The sequence below is a fragment of the Condylura cristata genome, unplaced genomic scaffold (genome assembly GCF_000260355.1).
Source record: "Condylura cristata isolate star-nosed mole 26May11 unplaced genomic scaffold, ConCri1.0 scaffold00012, whole genome shotgun sequence".
In the NCBI taxonomy this organism is placed as follows: domain Eukaryota; kingdom Metazoa; phylum Chordata; class Mammalia; order Eulipotyphla; family Talpidae; genus Condylura; species Condylura cristata.
In genome coordinates this window covers 50842610-50869833 of record NW_004567113.1, presented here as the reverse complement: position 1 = coordinate 50869833, position 27224 = coordinate 50842610, and the positions used below count along the sequence as shown (strand labels likewise).

At 35.5% G+C, this 27224-nt stretch overlaps 1 protein-coding gene across 3 annotated transcripts in view; it reads right to left on the bottom strand.

Moving 5' to 3' along the window:
* The window catches only part of LCORL (ligand dependent nuclear receptor corepressor-like), a 123920-nt gene that overhangs the window by 95864 nt on the left and 832 nt on the right, over positions 1–27224 (bottom strand). Inside the window, exon 1 of one of the 3 annotated variants that reach the window (XM_012723986.1) lies at positions 26745–26825. The exons of the other annotated variants lie outside the window; for them this stretch is intronic. The gene's annotated coding sequence lies outside the window, so the exon portion shown is untranslated. Of the gene's footprint in view, positions 1–26744; positions 26826–27224 lie in introns of those variants that run through there. 3 annotated transcript variants of the gene reach the window in all.

The following is a 27224-nucleotide window of genomic DNA, read 5'->3' as shown; positions in this document are numbered from 1 at the left end:
GCAGGCGGGAATCGAACTCATGCGGAAGTGGCTTCAGATTCTCAGTACTGTGCTTTAACCCGCTGCGCCACCAGGGAGGGCCACTTTTATATTATTTTTAAAAAATGTGTTAATATAGCTGAGCAGATACATCATCAATAATATGAGTATGGCAAATAAGCACATAAAAAGGTGGTACAACTATTTATCAATAATATGTAAAATTAAAATTGCAATTAAAAAAATCACTACACATATATTAATAAAGGCTATAAACAAACTGCTATTACCACATACTGACACAGATGCATAGCAACTGGAGTTCTTATAAATCGCTGGTAAGTAAGCAAATGCTACAACTTTGGAAAACAGTTTATTTTCCAAACATATATTTTATAAGTTAGATGTATTACACATTTCTATTCTTATAATAAATTAAGCTAAAGAAAATCATGAAGAAAAATACATTTACAGTATGACACTTATCAATATTGTAAGTTTACACTTTCCAGTAATTCTACTGGATGTGTAAGTGAACTGATGCAATTCAAACACAATGGCTCAAAGGTCAACTATGCTAATAACAAGCAGCAATATGGACATACCTTAAATACATAGTAAGTGAAAGGAACCATACTCAAAAGTACATACTATGTGAATGTACTTTATATATCAGAATTGTAAAGCCTAAACTATGAATAATGACATTTATGTGACATTCTGGAAAAAGCAAAACTACAGGGTCAAAGAAGTTACTGGTCCCAGGGCTTGGATGTAGGTAAGGAGATGACCACCAAGGAGTATAATGAGAAATTTTGGAGATGACAGCGCTGTTCAATCTCTTGACCGTTGACTACTGATTAACTGTGTCAGAACTCCCAACTATACTCTGTGAATTATAAAACATAAACCTAGTCCTCTTCCTCCACCCCATTTTTTTTAACACAGCCTTTTTTTTTTTAAATAAATTTCTTTCCCCAGGTGCAATAGCCATAGCTTCCCCACCACCAAAGTGTGCACAGTACTCTACCACTCTCTCTCCTCCCCCCGCTCCCCCCTTCTCTACTCTTTGCTCCTCCCCTCCGGATTGTCTTAGATCTGCAGATGCTTTCAGTTTAGATCTATAGATGCTTTCAGATGCTTATAGTTTGTCTTTGTCTGATCTCTCTAGATGATGCCACACATAAGTGAAACCACCTCCTTCTGGTTTATCCCTTAGAATAATCCCTTACAGGTTCCACCCATGTCACCACAAATGGCATGACTTGACCTTTTTTGAGTAGTATTCCTTGGTGTATATGTACCACATCTTATATACTCATCTGTTCTGAGGCGACTGGGTTGTTTCAATATCTTGGCTATTGTAAATAGAGCTGCTTGCTATCAGCAGAGGATAAGTACTTCAAGTAAGTACTTCTGTGCTCTTTGGATAGTTACCTAGGAGTGGAATTTCTGGGTTGTATGGTAAATTCTTTTTAGTCTCTGAGTAATCTTCACACATTTCCAAAGTGGTTGGACCAGTCTACATTCCCATCAACAGTGCCATAGGGCTCCGTTTTCTCCATACCCTGCCAGCACTTGTTTGTATTTTGAATTTTTTTTTAAATCTAGGCCATTCTCACAGGTGTGAAGTGCTATCTCACTGTGATGGGCAATTTTTAATCTATCTGTTGGCCATCTGCATGTCTTTTTTGGACAAGATTCTGTTTAGCTTTTCTGCCCATTTTATGATTGGGTTGTTCATTAATTGTATAAGTAGCAATATCTGATGCAATCTCCAGTTGTTTATTTTCTCCTTTATTTCTCTTGCTGCTAGAAGTTGAGTCTGAGAAAACGTTTCTGAGGTTTATGTCATGGAGTGATTTTTTAAAGTTTTTCCCTAAGTATTTTTGGTTTCAAGTTTTATAACCAAGTCTTTTATCCTTTTGCTCCACTGTTATATATTAGTGTCCACAAATGTGTAGTTTTATTTTTGCCCTCTCAATTCTATTTCATTGGTTTGTGTGTCTGTTTTAATTCCAGGACCACCTTCTTTTTTTTTTTTTTAATATGGCATAATAGATGGTTTGTAAAACAGAGAAAGGTGAATATCATTACTGAGAATTAAAAGAACTATGAGGTAAGACACCTTGAGAAAGGTGATCCTTAAGAGTAATAAAGTCAAATAAGAATGACACCAATGTTTCGAGTAAAGATGGAAGATTTGAGAATTAGGTGTCAAAGTCATCACTGAATATAGAAATGTTAATGTATTTTGCATGCTCATGGCATATTAAAAATCTATGATCCAAAAAAAAAATCTATGATCCTTATAAAAAAACAAAAACTTTTGTGAAGTGGTAGAACAGTGATTTAAAAGTAAAGCATGATAGAAAGTACAAATAGAAAAATTGCCAGAAAACAAAAAAGGCCTTTGAGACTAAAAGATGAGAACACCACCACGGGACAATGTATATTCATATTAATATGAGATCTTATAGAAGTGTTCATCAGGTGACCCTATTCCCTTCTCTGATAGGTGAAATCAATTTCTATATATACAGGTAGAAGTTAGAGAAAAATTAGACATAGGTACCTTTTTTTAAAAAAATGAAAGATTAATACATAATTTAAGTTATTCTACCTAGCCAATCTCATCACCAGTCAATTCTCTACTCTAGTCAGGTGTTCTGATCCTGTCTCAAGTCAGTTTCAAAACACTCCGTTCATTACTTTTCTCTGCCTCTTCTAGGCCTCTACTTGTTCTTCTCCATCCTGCTTTTGTTTAACTCAAATCACATGTCTTCTAAGAAAGCAGCCCTCATTAAACCATTCTTCATCGATAGCTGTTTTTAAATGCCTTCTATACTTATGTGTCACACAATTTAAGTGTCTAAACTATATCCATGAAGCCTTTCTAATCCCAAATGTAACTAGAGTCAACAGAATTCATAAAACTGAGGTTCTGGGAATTAAACTTTCAAGTCTGAATATGTGAAATACATTGGGAAATCTGTTTGACAGCATAAATCTATCACATGGAAGCCTCCCACTGCTGGATAGCTCAAGATCCTCCAAATCAAATATAAACTAAAAGTTCGTCGTTTTTTAAGAATATGTATATTGACCTTTGGCTGTGAAAATAGTCACTAAATCTATTACAAATATACAAGATTACTTCTTGTCCCTTTTCCAGGCCAAAAGACCAGTGGCAGCAAAAAAAAATCACATTTCCTTCATTTCCTTTCTCATGCTCTTTTTGACCCACTAATATCATTTCTGAAGGCCTAAACCTAAGATGAATGTAATCTCTCCTCATTCAGAGGTACATCTGAACTTGTCACCAAGTGATGGTGCTATACAGGAAGCAATGGGTATCTAAAATACAGGAGAGGTAAAACTAGTTAATCATAAATAACCACAATGTAAACCTGAGGGTATACCCGTGATGATGCTTTCTAGATTCAACCGTTTCTCATAATGGCAACTGTTAAAGTTGAACTAATAACTCCAAATTCAGTGCTATATTTTTATAATGAAATACATCCATAGTACTTTCCTACTTCTAAATTTATCTTCGGATTCAGCCCTCCCTGGTAGCACAGCGGGTTAAAGCACTGCACTAAGAAGCTAAAGCCACTTCCGCATGAGTTCGATTCCTTGCCCCGGAGGTGACCACATGGCACGGCAGACCTCTTCTGACGGCCCGCCGCTCCCCTTAGCAGTGTACTTCATCGATCTGCCTGTTCTGCTCCCCACTCTGTCTCTGGTGAAGCCTCTCACTGCCCCTGAGCCTCTCTGGCCTGTACCCAAGTTCTGTATGCACAAATAAGCAAATCTTTTAAAAAAAAATTTACCTTCGGATTCTTGAGTTGTAAGTTTCAATTCTATGCTTGAAAATTTAATTAAATGTATTGCAATTATCATTCAAGTAGCAAATCTGGTAATGCTGACCTATTTGACATACAAAGTGACTGTCGTTTTCTTAGGTCATATTACTTAATGAAGAGCTCTGTCCATCATTGTCATTATCAAAGATAACTCCATGAAAGTGTATCTTCACTTCTATAGTGGCAACCCATGTTTAACAGAAATCTATCAAGTAAAACTAAAATGTATATAGAATTTCAGAATTTTAACCTGCTATATTCTTGCCATTAAACACTGACACTTATATTTAAATGTTATAGACATGAATAAATGAAAACAAATCAGACTCTGTGTTGGAGGAAGCAGATAATAAGGGAAGATTTTCCAGAAATGATGACATTCAAACAAAGAATGAGAGCCAAACAACAAAAAAGGGCATATTACACATGGAGAAAAAGAGAGCAGCATGCATAAAGACAGGGGAAAGGGAGCTTAAAATTTCAAGAGTTGTACTTATCCAATAGAATTTTTTATGTAATGATAAAATTATTCTATATCTGTGCTTTCAAATACAGGAGTTGAAGGAACTGATTTTTAAATTTAATTTACATTTAATCAGTCATATCCAGAAACTGACAAAGTATGCCATAAAGAATGTGAACGTGTTATGAGCGAAAAAACTTAAAAGGCGAGAGATATGTTCATCCCGAAGGGCCTAGCAGGTTTTGGTAATTTTTATCCTGAAAGCAAATGAGCCATGTAGAGTTTTAAGTAGTCAACAGACAAGATTAGCTTTGCATTCAGAAAAAGATCACTCAAGCAGCAAGTGGTAAATAGGCTAAATGAGAAAAGAATCAAGACAGACTGATCAGCAAACTTAGAGAAACACAGCAGAGAAAAAAAACAAGAACATAAATTTAGGCAGTATAAGCTCACCTAAAAGAAAGAAGATAGTTTTGAGTGACTGGAATACACTTAAATGAAGATAACTTGGTAGCGTACTTTCTTTTTTTAAAGAGGGGAGTGAGAAGAGTAAAGCTTACTGGCTTGAGAAATTGAGTGAATAAATATTTACTGAGACAGAAAATCCATGATGTGGTTTTGCTTTGTTTTATACAACTGGTAGACATAAAAGCAGTTTCTTTTAGCATATGCTATCTTGGATATGTAGACATAAATTAAAAAAAACATGGACATAAAAACAAGGTTATCAGTATATAGAGAAGATATAGTCCCATTTTCCAATTAATTTAAATACATTTTCTTCAAGTATCAGAATAAAACAATTTTTACTTTAAAAGTTGTTTATTTTAATTGCTAATCTAATGATACTGTTTCTACTAGAAATGTTCGGTATTTCAGTACAAAAAGGTCAATATTGTCACCAGGTATCATGCCACCTACCAACTAGCCACCACCCTGCCAATACTCAAATCCTACAAAATGCCACACTGTATGCCAATGTAGACATTATAAAAAGCTGTTTCTTCAGCCTCTAATACATTCCAACTGCCATTTCCTCCTCCAAAACGTATCTGGATAACTCTGAAATCATAAAACTACTAGAAAACAACACAGGGACAAAGTTTCTTGACACTGGTCTTGACTATGATACCAAAATCATAGGCAATGAAAATAAAAATCAACACATGGTGTTACATTAAACTAAAAATCACCCACAAAGCAAATGAACCACCAGCATAATGAAAAGGCAATTTACAGATTTTTTTTTTTTTTTACAAACCCTATTTCTGATAGGGACTTAATTAATATCTAAAATATACTGGGTTGTTAGAGAAGTCATGACACATATTTTCTCTGTTTTTCAAAGAAAAAATATGTCTTGACTTTCCAACAACCTAATATAAAGAACTCATATAACTCAATAGCAAAAAAAAATTAAAAATAAATAAAAGTACCCCACTAAAACAAACAAAACAAAATAAAAAATTCCCAAAACAGAAAAACAAAATAAACCACAAAATTGGTAAAGACTAAAACTGGTATCTTTCCAAAGAAGATATATAAAATGGCCAACAAGTATATGAAAAAGTACTTGTTGACAAGGGAGATGCAAATCAAAAACACAAGGCACCCCTGTCAGGATGGCTATCATTAGTAAGACAAGACATCAGTATTGGGAAGGCTATAGAAGAAAATAAAACCTAACATTGTTAATAGCAATGTGAACTAATTGCAACCACTATAGAAAACAGTACGGAGGCTCCTTAAAAAAATAAAAATGGAACTAACACATTGATGCAACAATTCCACTTCTGGGTATATACCTGAAGGAAATGAAATTACTATCACAAGAGATAATGAACCCCATTTTCAAGGCAGCATTATTTAATATAATCAAGACATGGAAACAAGATGGAGAAAAAAGGTGGAGAAAAAGAGATGGTACAGAGAAAGGATGGGATATTATTTGGCTACAGAAAGGAGGAAACCCTGCAATTGGCAACAAGGATGAATCTAGAAAAATTATGCTAAGTATAATTAGCCCAAAACAAATTCTGTGTGATTTTACTTACATGCCTAATCTGAAAGAAAATTTTGAATTCATAGAAACAAAGATGGGGGAGATGACAAGAATCTTATCAAGAAGAGAGCTTGAATTCTTGAATTACTGAAGAATTGAAGCTATCAAAGAATGAATATGCTCTGGGGATCTGATATACAGCACAGTGATTACAGTTAGCAATACTGTTGTTGTCTACCTGAAATTTGCTGAGAGATTTTAAGCTTTTCATCTCACATACAAAAAAGACAACTATGAAGTGATGACTGTGTTAATTAACCTAATGGTGGAAATCACCGAACAATGCATATGCATGTCAATCATTATATTGTACAATTTTATTTATCAATTTTATCTCTTTAAAGCTGTTTGGGCAATAATTACTGCCTCTTTCTAAGTTTTACCTAAACCAATATAATTGTAGCCTATATGAGATCCATTGTTATATGCTTCATACACTATATTATTCCCTTTGGAGCATATATCATAATTCTAGTCCTTATAATATTTAAATGTCTTAATCAATCAAGTATTCATGTAACAAATATTTGCATGTCTACCAAATGTTCTAGAAGCTGGAGATACATGAGTGACTATAAAGAATGCTGCCCTCCACAAAAATTGGGGGAAGAAGAATGGGATGTGAGGGAAATCACATAATTATTTGACATTGTTATGTGATAAGTGTTAAAAATTCTTTAAGCTCCAAGAAGGAAGGCACCATGTAATCTAGTTTTACTGTGCTTATACCCAGTGTCTGGCCATATTAACTACTCAAATATTTATTAAATAAGTATTTGAAAAATCATTTTCACTGAAATTGAAGACATTCATTCACAAAACAACTTCTAGAACACAGTCCAATTTACAAGATAGTTTAGCTAATACAAATTATAAAGAAAAAAACTGTTATTAGTAATTAATAACAATTGAATTTCTGAAATTCATAGCCATTTCTTTATTTACAACCTACCCACTCTAAGAACCAACCATATTTTTATTTGACTTAGTTTCAGTGTCTTTCCTATTTCTTAGAATCTAAAATATCTTAGTTTCAGTGTAAACAATGCCTCCCATATTAAATTTTTTTTTTACTGTTTTGTGCAGTCTGTTCTATAAGTATATGTAAATATATTTTCTACTATGACTTAAGGATTGCAGCACCTCTATTAATAAAGGTGACTTAAGGATTGTGATGTCTCTATTAATAAAGGTGTCTCTATTACAAGATCCTAAAGTTGCCCTAATCCCCAAACATGAGCATTAGAAAAATGAAACTACTGGCATCTACTGCAATCAAGGAAGCTGCTAAACATCCTAAAATAAGGACACTCCCCACAACAGAGATTAATGTATCTTAACATGTCAATAATACCAAAGTTGGCTCAAAAATCACTATTAAGGAAACGGGCTCAAGAAGTCTGAACAGACAGTAAAAGAGAAAATGTTATCATGTTCAAAGCTTAAGTACAGACTTGATATTAGACTGTTAAATTGTAAATATGTTTCTTAGTCACTGTGGGGAAATAGATCGCTCCTCTTATTAAGAGCTATTAACATTCCCTGGACTTTTATATCTTGTATGAAATCTGTCTCGTTCTCTGATAAAACAGAATGATAATGGATATAGAAGAAATCCAGAATGGCATCTCAGATTTGTCATCAAACCAGCTGTGTGATCTCAAACAACATAACTATTAAGAATCAATAATTCTTAAAACTTGGAATATTATCAACACTCACATGTTGAATAATAACTATATTCATACATTTAATAATATGCATATAGTCCAGATAGAGAGTTAATTTGTATGAGATTTCTTGGGAAAAATGTAAAGCAATAAACAAATACCTAATGTTATCAGAAATATCCAACTCGGTATCTGGATTAGATTTTACTTTGACTGGAGTACACAGGCACAAATTCAGGAAATGCATTCTCTACAAGCTATGTCTACATTACTTCTCTTTATCTTTTACTAAGTTTGCAAAGTTACTCATAAACTTGTAAGTCCAGAATATTCCTATTTTAAAGCACTGATAACAGTTATTTTATGCAAACTTAATCGGTAAAACAATTAGATTTACATACAAATGAAAAGACAATGTAGAGTAATAATTCAGGAAGAAAATTACTACAATTAAAATAGATCTGTTGTGCAATAAAGATAACCGGATAACAGAAAAACTCAATGTGCACCTTATGCGAACACCACTTAGTATTTATCTAACTCTTACACCAATATAACTTATATAAGATATACTATGAAAACGTTATAGAAAGACTGACATCAAGAAAAAAGTATATATACCTCCAGGATTTTCTTCTGTCATGTTTTGTTCCTTAAATGGAAGGTACTTAGATATACATTATAATACTCCATAAATTTGGAAAACTGTTTGGAGGTTCCTCAAACTGCTAAACATGGAGCTTCCCTATGACCCAGCAATCCCACTCCTAGGTATGTACCCAAAAGACACAAAAATACTAATTCAAAAAGAAACCTGCACCCCCCATGTTTATTGCTTCCTTATGAAAAGACATGGAAACAGCCGAAATGCCCAAAAGTGGATGACTGGATTAAAAAGATGTGATACATGTACACCATGGAATATTACTCAGCAACCAAAAAAAAAAAAAGAAACACATGTCTTTTGCAGCAACATGGATGGAGCTGGAAAAGATCATGCTTAGTGAAATAAGCCAGAAAGAAAAGGAAAAATAATGGGTGGTTTCTCTCCTAGCAGGAATATAACGGAACAGGCAAGAAAATAATGATAATGATGAACAGCTATATACCAGAGACATTTTGTGGGGGTGGAGCGGGGGGAATGGGATCAAAAACAATGGGAGGAAGGAAATGGCCCTGGACCATGGTGAGGGCACATAGGTGATATGGTGATGGGAAACCCAAGGGGATTGCAACTGAGATGGAAAAATGCACAAAAATATGTAAACATAAATTATTATAAAAAATAAAATAATCACTGGGGAATGAAGCCAGAAAAAAAATAAAAATAAAAATCAACGGGGAAAAAAATAATACTCAATAAATTTTTTGGAGGCCCAATACATTCAAAATTGAAAAGTTTTCTAGTTCCAAACAGTAAACTGATTAACTTAAAGATTCACCTCTACTAGGCCCTCCCTGGTGGCGCAGTGGGTTAAAGCACTGCACTAAGAAGCCTAAGCCACTACCGCATGAGTTCGATCCCTGCCTGCCCTGGAGGAGATCCACATGGCGTGGCAGACCTCTCCTGACCCGCCCGCTGCTCCCCTCAGCAGTGTAGTTCACAGATCTGCCTGTTCTGCTCCCCACTCTATCCCTGGTGAATCCTCTCACCATCCCGCATCTCTGGCCTGTACCTCAGTTCTGTATGAATAAATAAATCTTTAAAAAAAAAAAGGTTCACCTCTACAAAACACTAGTCTCAGCAAAAGAGAAAATGTCCAGATTATATATTCTCTGGATACCAATGCTCTTAAAAAATGGGTATTAGACTCACTGTTCTAATGGACTTCCTGACTTAAAAGAACAGAATATTAATTTTGCTTAAAACTCTTCAATGAGTCTCTACTGCCTACAGCTAAAACATGAATGTTGTAAGAAAGTATATACCGCCTTCCCAAATCTAGGCCCTGTGTATTCTCCAAACTCATTTTAAATCATAATTAACTTAATCTGCTTAAAAAAATTAACCCATTATGTTGTTTACACCGTTGAGCTTTTGTACATGTTGTTTATCTGAAATGTGTTTCCCCATCTTTGTTCACCTGTCAAGTGTCCTGTCTTCCAAATTAACCTTAGCTTTACAATGTGTGAAATAAACAGATCTGGTATAAAAGTCCTGTCCAGATGATACCAGATACTTTTCTAATCTTATATGTCAGAATTCACTGTTTCCAGTATCACATTCTCCAAGTTATGTTCATAGCCTAATTTATTTCTACTTTTCTCTTTTGAGGAAAGAGAAATAGAATGTTAGTGCTATAACAACAGAGACAATATTATTGCCTTTGCATTATCCTTAGAATCTGTCATAGCCATTCACCTAATAAATGCAGTTGAATTTCATGGCTGACAGAGGATTTAGCTGAAGAGAGAGAGAAACTATCTATAGACATAACACAATGCCTATTTCAATAAAGGAAAACATTTGAATAGTGAGCTGATTAATATAAAAATGAGCATTTGCAGCAAATGACAACGTTTTAAGGAAGTCTAGAAGAGGTGACAAAGTATATGAGTTATACATATTCAAAAATGTTTGTGTTAAGCTCCTAACACTTGTCTAAAGCTGATAATTCAGTGAAGACAAAGCAGTAGACAACAATCAATAAGTATTTTAAAGAATGCCTGAGATGAATAAGAATAGAGACCTCATCTAAGAGAAAGTGTAAAGAAATAAGATAAGATAAACTCATGCCATTCACAGCAATATGGATGGAGCTTAAAGGGATCATGCTCAGTGAAATAAGTCAGAAAGGAAAAAGAAAAATATCAAATGGTTTCAACTAGCAGGCAACCACAAATATGAGATATTCTGCAAGGAGGAGAAGAAAAAAGGGATAAAAACAAGAGAAGGAAGAGTCCAAGGGACTATTGTGATGGTTCAAGGTTGAACTGGTGGTGGGTAATACACAATGATGTAAATTACAGTGATAGAAGGTATACAACCATTGTTTAATCAGAGTTGGGCCAGTGTTAGTAATGGGCATGCATGGTAGTTAAAAACAGAAATGAAAACTTTAGTTTCAAAGGAGATAAATTCAAGATGGAAAGGACAAAAGGAAAGAAAGTGTAACCAAGTATAACTTAGGTACTATATAAATAACCAGTAAAGGCACAAGAAACTCAAAAGCACTATATACTACAAAGTCTGGTTTAACTCTGTAGCTTAATTCTATCTGAATTTAGTGACTTGATTTTGCAAAAAAGATTTTCTAAAGTCCCAACGGAATGGGGTGATAGGGAAGAAAGCCTATAGTCCTTGAAATTTCAACTCAGTTTTAACACAATTTGTAATTCATAAAATTCCTGTCTTGACTCCAAACAGCCCTTGGTTATTTCCAAAACTCAAGACCACCCTCAAAGGGCAAATAATATTATTATACTAATATTATTATACACAAATAATTAGCTGTATCAAGAGTTATAAAGAATATAACTAAAAATACTTTACAGAATAGCTGCTCTATACAAAAGGGAAAAAACAGATGCCTAAAAATTAAAACATTTATAGTTCCAAAATAATCTATTTCAACATAACACTAGAGAGATAACTGAAGACAAAGTCAAAGTAAGTGTATTACCCAATTTCCATTAGATTTAGGCTTATGTTTATTGTTTTAGGAATGAAAGGGTGAAAATACATCAAAAAAATTCATTCTCAACAACTACTCACTCAGTGGTTTCCAGGAGTCAAGGAAAAAACATGACTTTTTTCTTTACACACACACACACACACACACCCCGAATTTGACTGAAATATGTGCCGCAGATGTGTAAAATACAGCAAGGAGAGTGAAATCGGCACACATACCAAGTGATACCAAATGCAAATTTGGAGAAGTGAAGAAAGAATTCCTTGAAAAAAATGAAGTGTAGTTAGCCAAAATGAGATTATAAAATAATGCAAGAGTTGAATGAAAATTTAAAATGTATAATAAGAACATTAACTATATTGCCTATAGTACTATAAACTGGAAACAATCCAAATGTCACTTAAAGCAAAAGAATAAATGATGATATATTTACATATTAGATTATAAAGCAAAGAAACTATATCTTCTGGCAACCACATGACGAAAGTTCAAGAAATCAAGACACAAAAAAATGCTATATGATTCCATTCAAACAATGCTTCCTCCAAACAGGCAAAAATAATCTAGGTCATTACGCAGTTAACACTACACACATTGGGAAGCTGGGAGATTAGTGACGGAAAAGGAATATGAGGAGACTTCTGGGGGTTCGTTTCTTGATATGGTGGTGGTTACCTGAGTATGTTCACTTTGTTCACTTAAGTATCATTTTATGCTCTATACACTTTTTAAAATTTTACAAAAGAAGCAATGAATAGCTATTGGTAATCGAAAAGGAAAACTAAATATGCAAAGATTCAGCAACACTGTCTTGAGAAATCGAAATGGATTCATTGTGATTCCTCTGCAAGATACTAACCATATTCAAGGTAATTGTGAAGAAGAGAACACATGTAAATCACACATCTGGCAAAGGGGTTTAATAAATGTTAGCTGCAATTAAAACTATGCCATTACTGTGTTTCTGATGCAGCTGTTCAGTGGCAGCACCTCAGGTAGAATGGCAGACCAAAGGCTAAGGCAGCAGAGACACAGCAGATTATGCTGGCCCCAAATTAAATAATGAATTTGAACTTTATCCTAATGCCAATGGGGGGACCAATGAAGAAGTTTTATACAGAGCAATATCATATATGAGATTAGGTAAATTATCCAAGAGAGGATGTGAAAGCTTAAAACAAGAAGAAAAAAAAAAAAAGGATGTCAAGAAAATATTTAACAAATCTTACAGAAAAGTGCAGTGCAAAAAGTGAAAAAAAATTTGATTTGTAATTCTCTATGAAAACATTTGATAGAATATGTTATAGCTTTCTCAAGGCAGCACAATTAGTTGACACCTAGAATACAAATTACTTCAAAATTCTTAATTTAGTATAAAATCTCAATTTAATATGCTTTCCACAACTGTAACTTGAAAATAGAAGATTCTCTTCAATTGCTCCCTAAAATTAAACTAAAAATACTTGTATTTTTTGAAAAGAGACACCTGAAAACAGTCACAATATGACCAACAATTTGTAACATGCATGGGTGCTTTCATATATAATGGATACAGATATCTATTCACCTATTCCTATCTATAACTCTGAAATTCAGATTTTCCAAGATACAAACTAATTTGATGTGGATTTTTAATAAACATTCAGATATAAATATCAAATTATCAGGAGTGCTGACAAATTTTATGACATTAACATAAAAACATTTTTAGTAAGTCATTATTATTTCTACCTACAACAACCAACTGAGATGAATACTCTGAGGGATTTTGACACTTGAGCTCTATCACTGTCAATTCAGGCGTTTTCAGTATATGTAACAAGATTACTAGTAACATTCTTTGGTTTTGATTCATGAATGTGAAATGTTTGATCAAAGATATAAGAAGCAATTTTTTTTTCTTACTGGTTTTAGAGCTATTCAAAATACAGAGCATAAAGAGGGAAGAGGAGGTATAAAAAGAAGAGGAAGAGGAAGAACAAAGCTTCTAGGAACTAGAACTCAATATTTTGGCTTCTTATATGACAAAAATATAATAAGCTTAAAAGCAAGCAGTAAGATGTTATGAATGTCGTAACATTTTCCACAACTTTAGCATAAATCCACTACTACTGTAACAAAATGTGTAATATAGGTTCATTCTCATTAGAACAGGGAATGGATTTCAACAATCAGACAGCCACTATCTAAGTTTTTTTGCTCTGACTGAAAATTTTGGTATTGCATGTTAGGCCAGATTTGTAATAATTTTAAAGTCAGGTTATAGGAATATGAAGATTCATTATGCTTTCATCTACTTTTGTACATATTTGAGATTTTCTTTAAAATTTTTATAAGTTATGCCTAAATTTTCAAATTTTCACCTAGGAAATTTACTTTTGCTTTCCCCCCAGATGTCAACTGAATCACAGTATAAGAATAAAGACTAACTTTCTTAGGCCAAAAACAAAACAAAACAAAACAAAAAACCACAATCTGGTCCTAAAAGTCAATTTTTGTACTTCTATGGTATCTCCACAGGACAAATGCTATAATAATTTTCAAAGAAAAAACACACAGAATAGAATATATTCTGGGTTTTTGTCTCTGGTGCGAAAGGAAGTCATTGTTGGGTTAAGAGAAGCAGGCTCTCCCCCGTGGCACAGTGAGTTAAAATACTGCATTATGAAGTTCTCCGAAACCACTGCGGCACAAATTGGATCCCCAGCCAGAGAGCTGACCCACATGGCATGACAGACCTCTCCTGTCTTATCTGTTGCTCCCCTCAGCAGTGTACTCTGCCTATTCTGCTTCCCACTCTGTCTCTGGTGAATCCTCTTACCTACTACACCTCTGGACTATACCTCAGTTCTGTAAGCATAAATAAATAAATCTTAAAAAAAAAAAAAAAAGAGAGAAGAGCAAACACCACATCAGATTGTTATTTACAGCACAGAAGACTAAAGAAGAATCACAATTTCTATGGAAAACTATTAAGAATTTTTTCAGTAGCAGTAGGCAAAGCAGGTTGACTTATGCTGGTGAAAATGGATGAACTTAAGATATATTTCGAAGCATAATCAGTAACAATTGGTGTACTGGATATAAGAGATAAGAGAAAGGATACGTGAAAGATGGCTCCTAGGTCTTCTAATTGTGGACGCAGGTATACAATGAATTGAATTGAGTATCAGAGAACAGACTTGATAATTTTAGATCTATTTAGGTAGGATACTTATAAGACATAAAAGTAGAGACAGACCAAGTAATCAAATGTTGAGCCAGGCTAGTAACTGGGAAGAAATAAAATAAAGATCAAGAAAGTGTTTTGTTTTAATATAGAAGAGCTTTACTTTTTAAATGTAAGTGGTAAGTAAGAATGTAAAACCAAGTTCTATTACTCTACCAACTTCAACATAAACTAATAGTGAAAAACAACTTGAGGTAGTCTTTTCAAATTATTCATGTTATAAAAGTATTCATATAGCAAACAAAAAATTCAACATGTTCACTCAGTTTATCTAAGTTAACTTTTCCTGAATAATTAATCAAATTTTATGGGGGGCACAACAAAACCCCACCTACATGACTAGTAATCAAAACTACCCCTGTACCTTCAAATTTTAAGAATGCAGAGGAGGGCCTCCCTGGTAGCACAGGAAGTCTCAGCACTATCAAGCTATTTCCAGACATTGAGGCCTTAGTTTGACCTCACCCACAAGACACGGCAGGTGCTCCCCTCAGCAATGTATCTCAGTAAATCCACCTGTTTTTCTCCCCAATGTCTCTGGTAAAAACAATCCCACCACCACCACGCCTCTTGCCTACACCCCAGTTCTTGTAAGCATTAATAAAAATAAATCTTTTTTTAAATGCAAAGATGCCACATTATTCCTGCAGAAGAACCTCTGAACCATGAAGCTCAGAATAAGAGGAATAACTCCTTTCTATGACTGGTCTCCTTAGATGTCTTGCTGACATACTCTTGTAACAACTGGCTTTTAGGCAAGTATTGATCCTAGATACACCAGTGAGTCTATACACTGACTCTACTACCTGAACTACTAAAACATACTGTACTACATTTTACCCAGCACAATATTTCCACAGTCCAATTAGGCCTGAGGTTATTCTTGATTCCTCCCTTCTTTTCTGTATGCCCACAGTTCACAAATCATTAAAATCTGTTGATTAGAACGTCTCACATCTTTTGAATTCTTCCCCATTTCTATTATAATTCTTATTTCAAGCTCTTAAAGTATCTTGGTTGGACTATTTTAACTACCCTAACTTACCTGTCTGCTCCATTCTCCTATTACTCTACTGGCAGAGTAATCTCACAAAATCACAAATTAAATTATATCACTCCCATTCTTAGAACCTTTCAATAGTTTTTACTACCCATGAGTTACTTGATCTCCTGATCTGTAAATTAGGGATAAAAATAGTGCCTACTTATAATCACTGTTGAGAAAATTAATTCTAGTATAATCATGTAATATCTAAGGCATAGGCGAATAATTAGAAGTAACCATTTCTATTATATTCTGCTTAGAACATTCTACAGGATTTTGCTTCTGTATCTCCTTCATGTCCTACAACCATCCTATGACTGTTCTCATACAAGAAAAATTGATCTGATCACTAGTCTCCTTTATAGCACAACTTTTAATATTATGTATGTTGCTACTACAGCATTTATCATAATCTATAGTAAAAGAGCCTACTATTTCCTCTAAGACTGTACCTAATGCATCTGAATCTCATAACAGAAAAATTATGAAGGAGAAAAGAGGAACAAAAGGGTAATATCTAATAACCATGCTTGTTTCAATGCTGAAAATTCTATTCTTGATCTAAAATAAAGGGAAAATTTTAGAAAGCATCTAAGGAAAGAGTACAGAAAAAACTCAATGTGACTTAGGATAAATGGAACTGTGGGTTCAGGATGAATAGAAAATGTTAGTTAAGTGAGTTAATTAAGATAATTTAGTAAATTAAATAAGTAAGCTAATGTGTACTCATAAAGAAATTCTGTCCCATTTAAATTATATCTATGCCAAAATATGAATATTAAAAGGTCAAATAATAAGGCAAAGGAGAAAAATAAGTGATGATTAGCCTGATGAAATATTATTGGCGTACCAAAAAAAAAATTTTTTTACAAGGGAACTACTTTCTTATACTTTAAATGGGCAGAGGGGAAGCAAAGGAGAGTTTAAATGAAACAATAAATTATCATTTGCTGTATTCTACTTGGCCATGTCATTCTTGGGCAAAGTTCAAAAAAGCTAGAAAGGTGATGGCCATCATTCTTGAAACTAGTAGAGATAGCAACTTCGTGTCCAGACCAAAATTTAATATTGACGATAAAAGCTGAGGAATATCTTTGCACTGTTAATTCCCTTCTCTCACCAATGAAAAAAGTATGAAAGAAATTTGGGGATATTACTCCTTGATTAAGTCATCTCAAAGAAACCTTCAACTCTGACATATGTATTCAAATACAGAATGACATTGTTCTTATTCCAGAACATGAACAAAAGACAGAGGAGGTCTAAACCCAGAATATGGTACACTAAGCCTCACACTCCAGGTTCTGAAATAAAACATAGAACAGCACTACTAAAATTTTAGATGCAACGATGTGACCAAAAGCAGCTTTCCTCATTTTTTTAACCAGGCTTAATAAGGGCATAATATATAAACCTGGATGTTAATTCTATCTTTATATTCACTAAACAGAAATTCCTGGGCAAGTCATCCTAAGTTTTCTTATTTATAAAATTTTAAAACTAGTTCCCATGGAAAATTTAACGACGTGGTTTTAAGACCTAAAATAAATTCAATAGAATGTGATACTTTAATGACGCTGCTTTGAAATACTTATTTTATTTTGTAAAAATCTTAAATTTACAATGTCTTAAGTATAGTAACAAGTTTTATTATTTTTCTAACCATGTGATAGTAAATAGCCTGATGACCAAGCACCCTTGAATTCCTGAAGAAGTATTTCTTACAAAAGCATTCTTTTATGACACAAGCACTAAAATCAGGAAATTAACAATAATACGATATGCTCACAACTAAAAGTGTCTGCTCCTACACGTCTGCTCCTCTTCACTTTGAAAACTTATGTGTGAACACACACACATTTACTTCTTTATTTCTCTCTATAATGGAAACCATGAGTTCCTATCAATATCTCATTTCCAGTCTAACAATACAAGTACATTCTAGTTTTCCCCACTTCTGTATTTGCAACTCCCTTCAGACAGTGAGGTCTATCTCCCGTCAACGTTAATACACTCTCCTTGGCCACTCTGCCTGTATGGAACCCATATCCCAGTGTGACTGCCTCCCCTTCTCCACTTGGAGGCTCCAGTTGCCCCGTTTTGTCTAAAAAAAAACCCCTGAGCCTCCTGGATGTGTCTAACCTCCTCACTTTCCTCACACCCTGTTCCTCATGCCTTACCCACCTCTCCTACAACGGTATCCAACAACACCCTCCACGCCTTGCTCAGGCTCTAACATACAACATTGAACCAACCACTGGTTTGCTTTTCTTTCTCTGCCCTCAGGCTCTGACATCTCACATATGGTACCTCAATCATCCCAGACAAACTCCAACACAGCCACCCTCCTGCATGGGTGCCTTTCCACCCACTCCACCCCTGTCTTCAAGCAGTGCTTCCTCCTTCCCTTAGCCTGTTCAGTTCTGGATAACCTTCACAGGGGCCAGCTAACTCTTCCATCATACAGGCTCCCACAGCTCACAGAAATGACAGCCTGCACTCCTGACACTGTGTACTAGCACATCCTCCTCCCATGAAGACTGCTCCTACCCTCACAACTCCATAACCCACCCTACGTGGGGACCCTGTTCACTCTTGTAGGCACAACATTCCACACCTACAAGACTACATGGCTCCTCCAGCCACAGACTCCACTTTACCTTGTGTGGTCACATTTGGTGCCTTTATATATTGAACTGGTCAAAAAGAGAAGAAAGACAACTGAGGACATTTTAAAAGATACCAATGAATAAAATGCATAAGCACCCATAATGAGAGCTAATTAAAAGGATATTCTATTTGTGAAGATAACTGCTTTTTCGGCTTTAAGAAACAGAACAGTGTTCTTTCACATCAATTCTTTCTAAATTTAAGAAGTCTGTTGATAATGAAATTTTGTCTTTCTTTTCTAGTCAACCATGCACTATACTCAAGTATTATATAGGCCTGTAGAAAATCTAGTTCACTGAATTCACTAAAAATATATTTATGTATTTATGTATATATGTATGTGTGTGTGTGTGTGTACTAGAATTAAAAAAATATTCGGAATATGTGACTGACTTGTTTTCTGTATAACAGCAGTATTATATCTAGTACACTCATACTCAGATACAACTGAAAAATGAGCCTCGGCTAGAGTAATAACTTTTCCTTGCTCCTTGTTTCTATGAGGAAGGATAGTTTATAAGGACAATCTGAGCCTCTCTTCATCCTAAGGGAGTAAAGCAACTGGTGATTTTGGAGGAATACTATAAAGCCCATTTCTACTCCCTGCCCCTTAGGAGTACATCAGGAGAACATCTACAGAGAACTCAGATTCTGCCCCACTTCCCCAGTATGCCTAGGGCTGGGTAGGTGAACTGGCCGCACCAGACGACCTGACTCTCCCACAAACTTGCTCTATACCTGACCTCTCAATCCTAGAAGTGTTTTCACTTTCATCTTTCTCCTTGTCATATTTTTCAAGTTGATTAGAGGATAGAAAAGAGAAGTGCCATCTGAGAGTACACCAGCAATCCAACTCTTAATATATTAAAGATAGCTCATTTTCCCAATTTTGACTTAAAAGGCTACTTAGTTTGAGCTTCTTAAAACTATTACCAAAAAAAACCCCCAAAAAACAAACAAACAAAAAAACTCTTAAAGCTAAACCAACAGATGTTCAAATGAAAATAAACAGACTTTCGTGACTGAGCTTTAAAAAAAAAAAGCTTCAAAAGTTCCTAATTTCCTCCTTATTCTATCCTGCTTCCTACCCCTAACTCTATACTCCAATGACAAGTACTGAATATTTTCAAAGTAATTAATTGTTAATTATTTATACTTCCATGCCTTTGCTTACACTCTCTACCTGTTGTCTGTCTCCACCCTACTCTTTTGCTGACTCATTAATTTAGGGGTCAGCTAAAATAGCCTCTAGATCAAATCTGCCTATTTTTGTAAATATTTTTATTAGAACATAATTATGCTTATTCACATATACATTCCTTTTGTGCTACACTGCTGACTTGACTAACAGACCAGAAAAGCCTAAAGTAGTTATTATCCTGCCCTTTACAAAAAGTTTGCCAACCCTTGCCATTGATTATTCAATTCTTTGAGCCTAGTCATTTTCAAATCCTTCAAGTCAAAATTAATTGCTCCCTCTCCTCTTCCCATTATACCAACTCTAATACTTAACATCCCTGATAACTATGAACTCTTTAAAGCACACTAACCTTATTTCTAGCATAGACAATTAAGTTTTTCTACCCAATCTACAGCTGATCATTCCTAACATTTTCACATTTAAGGTAATTTTCTGCCCTTTTCTACCCTTGCGCAGCCCTCCCAAGGGAAAAAGGAATGGTTAATCTCAGCAGTATCCCAATAGTTGTTCTAGTGGCATGGGATTAATGTATTAAAGGTCATTTTTCATGCATGGTGGAGCCTCCCACTCATTCTGCCTACATGGACACACTTAGAATAAACAAAGCATATGGTAAACTCACAGGGACAGAGCTCCCCTGCATTTTAGAAGAGACTTGCAGTTCCAGCCTTTCTGTCATTGACAGATTAGTAAACTCAATTCAGGGAGATAGGGAGTAAAGAAGTCAAATGTTGATCACAGTACTAGGCCAAGTTCTTCAATTCAACCTCCCATGTAAAAAGGTGATATTTTGATCCCTAAATCCAGAAGCCAGTAAGGAAAAATGCTAGAATTATACTTCAACTAGTACACAATAAGGTTCAACATATTTGATGACTCACAATAATTTTAAGCATTTCTTTAAAATATTATCTTAGTGATAATTAGGAAAACATTCTTGAAGGAAAAAAAGGATAAAAAAATAGGGTTATATTCAAGTTCATCTATTTATCTACTTTATCTGTCTCAATATTTTGTTTCTATCAAGTCTCAACTTAAGTAAATAATAAGCAATGAATACTGATGATTAAAAACGTATCCAGGGCCCTCCCTGATGGCCCAGCGGTACACTAAGAAGCTGTACACTTCAGCATGAGTTCAATCCCCTGCCCGGGGGGTGAGGGTGGGGGGGTGACCAACATGGATGGCATGGCAGACCTCTCCTGACCTACCCACAGCTCCCCTCAGCAGTGTATTTCATCAGTTGACCTATTCTGCTCCCCACTCTGTCTCTGGTGAATCCTCTCACCACCCCTGCACCTCTGGCCTATACCCCAGTTCTGTATGCATATATAAATATTTAAAAAAAAAAAAAAAGGATCCACTTCCTTAGTATCATAAATGATATCTCCCATAAAAAAAAATAAACACCCTAGATCCTAAATTCTTCTGATTAAGCCTCTATGTATTTGTTCTTCTTAAATGTGGTTCTCAAATGAGTACCCAACTGCAAATGTTATCTGCACTTACTACCTATTACAACAGGTTACTTTCTAACCTAATACAATATAGCTTCCCTACCCACCACTCTGCTGAAATGTATCGTCTACTCAAGATCTCTGAAAACTCCCTTGTTGCCATCTGATCAACACATAGCAATCTCTTCTTATTGTAACTGTAACTCTTTCTCAGAGTATAGGCATGTTACTCTTTCTTGATTTTCCTCCAGTGGGGATGAGGTTACTTTTCACAGTAGAAGTTCAGTGGCCTCACTTTGAAATTTTGCTTCCTCTGCCTCCAAAATGTTAAGATTTCTTAAGGTACGGTACTAAATATTCTACTTATCTCTAGTTATATCACCTATGTGACCTCCTCATATATGTTTTAAATATTTTTGATAAGCTTATAATTCCCCTATCTTCAGTCCAGAAACCAATACTACATTAGTATCAGAGCCCCTTTCACAAAAACCAGAAAATAGCAAACATCTGAGGATAGAAATATCCTAATTACACAGACTGCCATCTGTGAAAATGAAATGACTTGTGTAAAGTTGCAATGATAGAGGGAAAAGTACTATGTGTTTTCAATTCTTAGTCCCTTCTAACTTTTTGAAAACTTCATTTGTTGTCCTTAAAGAGTTTACTAAATGGTCACTAATTATCACGAGTACTGGACATGCATGCACACCTCACACATATCCATCAGAAAAAAACTGGTTAAAGTTAATTAATGGAGAAAGGTCTCACACCTATTTTTCAATAAATACTTTAGAAAAGATTCTAGGATAAAACTGAATTTTAAAAGTCACTGAATTTTAAAAGGACAAAAGATACAACTAAAAAGATATTCAAAAAGTTGGAGCAATACATACACAAGAAATAAAGGCAGATGAAAATGGTTGGACTGTCTCGAGAAGAAACTATCAAAAGACAAGTAGGAAAGAAGCAGTCTGATAGCCTATGATCAACAACTGAACAGGGTTAGGAGCTTTATTACTTGATAAGTGACACTACTGCTTTGTAAATTACAAAATCAAAGCAACTACTTCAAATGGTGACTTAATGTTGCTTATAAGCTAAACACTGTAAAACCAGCAAATCAGACACTAATGTAAACCAAAATCTCATCTGAATCTGCTCAAGCATTTAGTTTCTCAGAAAAACTGAATCCATAAGATACTGTAAAGAAAGTAACAATGACGTAGCAATAGATTAAGGTAAAGAAAAACAATAAGGAAATATAAGAAAGCAGGACAGGGCTGTTGCCAATTATGGGAAAAGCACGTGAAAGGAAAGGAGTTATAAAAAAAAAAGGTGATCTCTCATTGTGAGTTTTGTTTTCCAGCAAACATTAAAAAACCCAAAGCACATTTCCTACTGAGCTTTAGTTAAGGACCAAGTGCCATTCTTCAAACAAAAATAGAGCATTAGTGTGTTATATTAGTCCCTGAGGGTAACAATAGGTTGGTGTGGGGCTATCACATTGTCCTATCTACATTCTACATTCTACGGCAAGTTTTCGTAAGACCTACTTAATCACAGATTCAGTCTCTACTAAGCAGAAACTTTAAGTGGGTCCCCCAAACTTTGAACCTATGAACCTGATATTCTAACCAAGTGTGATCTATCAATATCAGCTATTAAGGCTGGCCATAATTTATAGAAAAAGAAGGATCACCATCAAAAGAGAAAAAGATAGGAATCCCATATACCAAAAAAAAAAAAAAGTCAGGATATTACAACTAAAGACTGAAATTACTAATAAGGAAGAAAAATTGTATACCCATTCATCTTCATTCCTTTGTCACTCCTCCCAGAATTGCTCTGTGATGAAGAATTGAAAATTAAATTTGAAAGTCAGACAAGTGAAGAAAATATGGGGGAAGGGCATGTAATTGGACCTTTTCATAATCAGGCAGGAGGGAGTCACATGTGTAATCAGCCAAAGGAAGTAGAATGGACATGAAGAGACAGCACTCTACCAAGGAGATTACAATAACCTCAGACTGGCCTGTAACCTTGATTTTACATCTATAGATATACAAAATCTATATGCTGTTTGGTCTTAAGGATGGTAGAATTTTATTCTTCCAAGTTCAAGATAATAAAGGATCACACAAAATTTCAAATTTTACCAGCAAAAATAAATTATGTCTACTTTACAGAAAAATGTGAATATATGTATGAACCACACAACTATTTGTTATCATCGTAAATTTTACTCGCTTCGTGCATGTTATTGGATAGTGCTGTAATTTACATTTTTAATGGACAAAAAAATTGCTAGTGCTAGAAAAAAAATAGTTGTATAACCAAGGTGTTTGGGTAGCTGACCCCTATTCATGAAATCAAATCTAGATTTTTGAATAAATATACTCTTTTGGAATATATATGCCAATAGTAATAAGATGAGACAGATGTAGTGGAAAGATAGCAGGAAGGAAGTAGCTAGAAAGAAGTGTCAGATAGCCTAGAATTTTATTCAGCTGTACTATACACCATCTTTAAGTGTTATAGCTCTACCAACTACTCTAACTTCTACAAAAGTTAAAAACAGAGGAAAAGTTGGTCCTCCCCAGTGGCGCAATGGGTTTAAAGTGCTGAACTGCAAGCCAGCTGCAGCTGCTTCAATGGGAGTTCAATGCCACCTCTACTGACCCTTTCCTGACCTGGCTGCTGCTCCCCTTAGCAATGTACTCTGTCAGCCTACTTGCTCTGTTCCCCACTCTGTCTCTGGTGGATCCTCTCACTGGCCCTTGCACCTCTGGCCTGTACCCCAGTTCTGTATGCATAAATAAATAAATCTTAAAAAAAAAAAGAGGAAAAGAACATCCTCTCACAGATTTTGTTGAGTATAAATGGATTGATTGAGAAATATTTTTATATTAATATAAACTGATTTCTTAGTTACTACAAAATCAAAAGATTACTAAAAATATAGGAATACATCAAATGTCTTTTGGTCTCCTCAAATATAGAAAACCAGAATTAGACTAAGTGATAAGCTATGATTCTAAAACTATGGTTCTATAATACCCTAGAATATAGATCACTTAAGCCGTTACTATATTTTCCCCTAACATGCCATAAGACCTTATATCAGCATTCCCACCAGAAAGAATCTATTGGCAAAAAAAGGTGAAGCTTAAAAGTCCTAAAAATCTCTGTAAATCAGTAATGATAATAATGGAATGCTTTCTATACAGCGGACTCAGGAATATGTATCAACACAATTACTTGCCAAAAGAGCTCATTACCTCCAATTTTGCAGATAAGAAACTTTAGTCCTGTGACATTACATCACATTGGTAAGTGATAGAATTCACATTGATAAGTGATAGAATTCAAACACAGGCGGTCTAGGTCCAGAGTCAGGAATCTTATTGGCTATCCAAATAAAAGATATGAGAGAAGACAAATTAAGCTCCGTGTTTGGTTATTATCAACAGATTTGAAATAAGTGGTACCATGCTAGTTAAGATCTGCCTGAAATCATGACTGTAACGAGTTATGCTGTCCAATGTGGACAACCTGTCTTGCCATAGGTGGCCATTACAGAGCTGGAGTGTGGCTAGTTCAAGCTGAAAAGTGCTCTATGTATAAAATACCTAACTTCAAAGATTTAACATTTAAAAAGAATGTAAACTAACATCACTAGTAATTTTATATGGATTAATATAAAACATTTTGGATATATTTAAATAAAATGGGCTTTTTTAATGCGGTTACTGGCAATTTTTTAATTACAAATTTGTATAGCATAAACTTCTACTGGAAAACACACATAGGTTGATAGACACTGGTTAGAATGATTCGAATAAAATCATCCATTATTTTTCATTGTTACAACAAATCAAACACTAACTCAAGCTGAGAATTGAGATTCATCATTTCACCACTGGTTTGACACTAATTTGTTGTGCCTACAATTTCCATATCTCATCTAAAAATAGGATTTGGATTATTTTCTTCCCCCAAATCGGAAATGGTAAGATTCTTATTAAACTGATCTCAAGCAAAAAGAGCATTGTATATTCAATCCACAATATTCAATATTGAATATTCAATACACCTACATATTCACATATATACAAATGCAAAGGGAAAAAAAGGCTTTATTTGAACAATGTTTACAAAGCAAAACACTGAGTATAAGCACATTGATAGCAAACCTCTTTTAAATTACACAAACTTCATTAATGCCAACTAACACTAAGAATCGGTGTTTTGCTTAAGGCTAATGAAAAAAGAAATCAACAAGTGTGTTTACTTTTTGTGTAAAAAAAAAAGATGACAAAAACAATGTATGAGGTCTCTGACTATGGGAAACAATATTCAAATACAGTTAAGAGCCCAAAGAAATTTTTCCTTTCCAATACAGTATAATGATATATTACAATAAAAATGCAACAAGCTGCATGTTAGACATACAGCAGTAACTCAATTTTCAATGCCTTTCAATGCCACTTGAGTATTGAGTATCCACATAATGATTTCTAATTTTTTCCATTAAATTCAATTCAATGCGTTTAATTAAAACTTGATTTTTTTCAAAAGCACATGTAGTTTTGTGACAGTCATAAAGTACCTAATAAGAAGATGGAAAAAAAAGGAAACCCAAGAATTCTAAAACACAAAATGACCAAGCAGTCAAATCACACATGCATCGGTAAAACTTAACACAATAACACCGTCAGCCAGTGTTACCACTCCCATACTGCTTGATTTTAATTGAACGAACCCCACATTTTCTAAACAAGTTGTCAGTAGAAGAGTTCTTTACATAAGCAACTATAAAAATGGACCCATTTTATATTTCAGAAGCACTACAAACAATTTTTTTAGTGTAAAGAATATCGTGAGATTTGATTTACGTTTTTAAAAACTAAACGCACTTACAGAATACTTGATTAGAGCTATTCCCCAGGCAACTTCCTAAATATATTTAGGGGTATTTCCAAAATGTGTTATAAGGGTAAAGGAATACATTGTTTAACCATAACTTCAATGCTCCTAATCAGAGCAACCTTCCTTCTGGTACGTGTCCCTATCCCCTCGTATTCTGCAGTGCACATTACTGAGCTGAAGTTGTCCCAGTTCATTCTACTACGATCTTGCTTTCACTAACGAAAAGCCAGGTCTTCAGGCGCTAACGGAGCAAATCCTGGGGTGGGGGTGTGGGGTGTGGAAGGGACGGGGCGCGAGGTGGCGCAGGAACAGAGGGAAACAAGGTAACAGTCGTTTGCTGAAGGCATTAAGGTTACCCTCAAGTCCAAACGCCAAGAGGCAAGGGCCAGAGAGCAAGCTGCTGTCACGGTCCCCTCTTAAACAATGCGACCGTCCTCCCCACCTCCTCCGTCAGAACCCCCGACCCTAACAAACGCGCGCGACTCCCTCCCTCCCCAAACCAGCCGACCCCGTGGGTGCCCACTAAACCAACCTGCTGGCCCACCACGGCTCCCAGTCTCACCCAGACCGAAGAGGGACGGCGGCAGGGCGCGGAGTCCCCACCACCTGAGGCCACTCCGGAGCCCCCAGCCGAGTGACAACCCCGAGCCCACAAGTTGGCAGCACCCCGATTCCGATCCCTCCCGCGAAGGAAGACGGAATCGTCGGAGAAAAGGACGGGAAGGTGGGGCGGGCGATGTGCGGGCGTGTGCAGCGAAGAGTCCATCACATGACAGAAGGAGAGGACCAGAGTCGTCGGGGCGTCCGCACGGAGGGGAGGGCGTCGGGGAGGGGGAGCCGGGCCGGGTGCCATCTCCATGGCAACACCCCCCATCCGTCCGGACTTCCAAAGAGGGAGGAAGAACTTCAAATCCCAACCGTCAGCGCTCGAGCGGCTCCCTCTTAAAGGGGTACACCCGCGCCGCCGCCGCCGCGCGCTAGGGCAGAGTGGGGCGCCCCCGCCCCTCGGGCG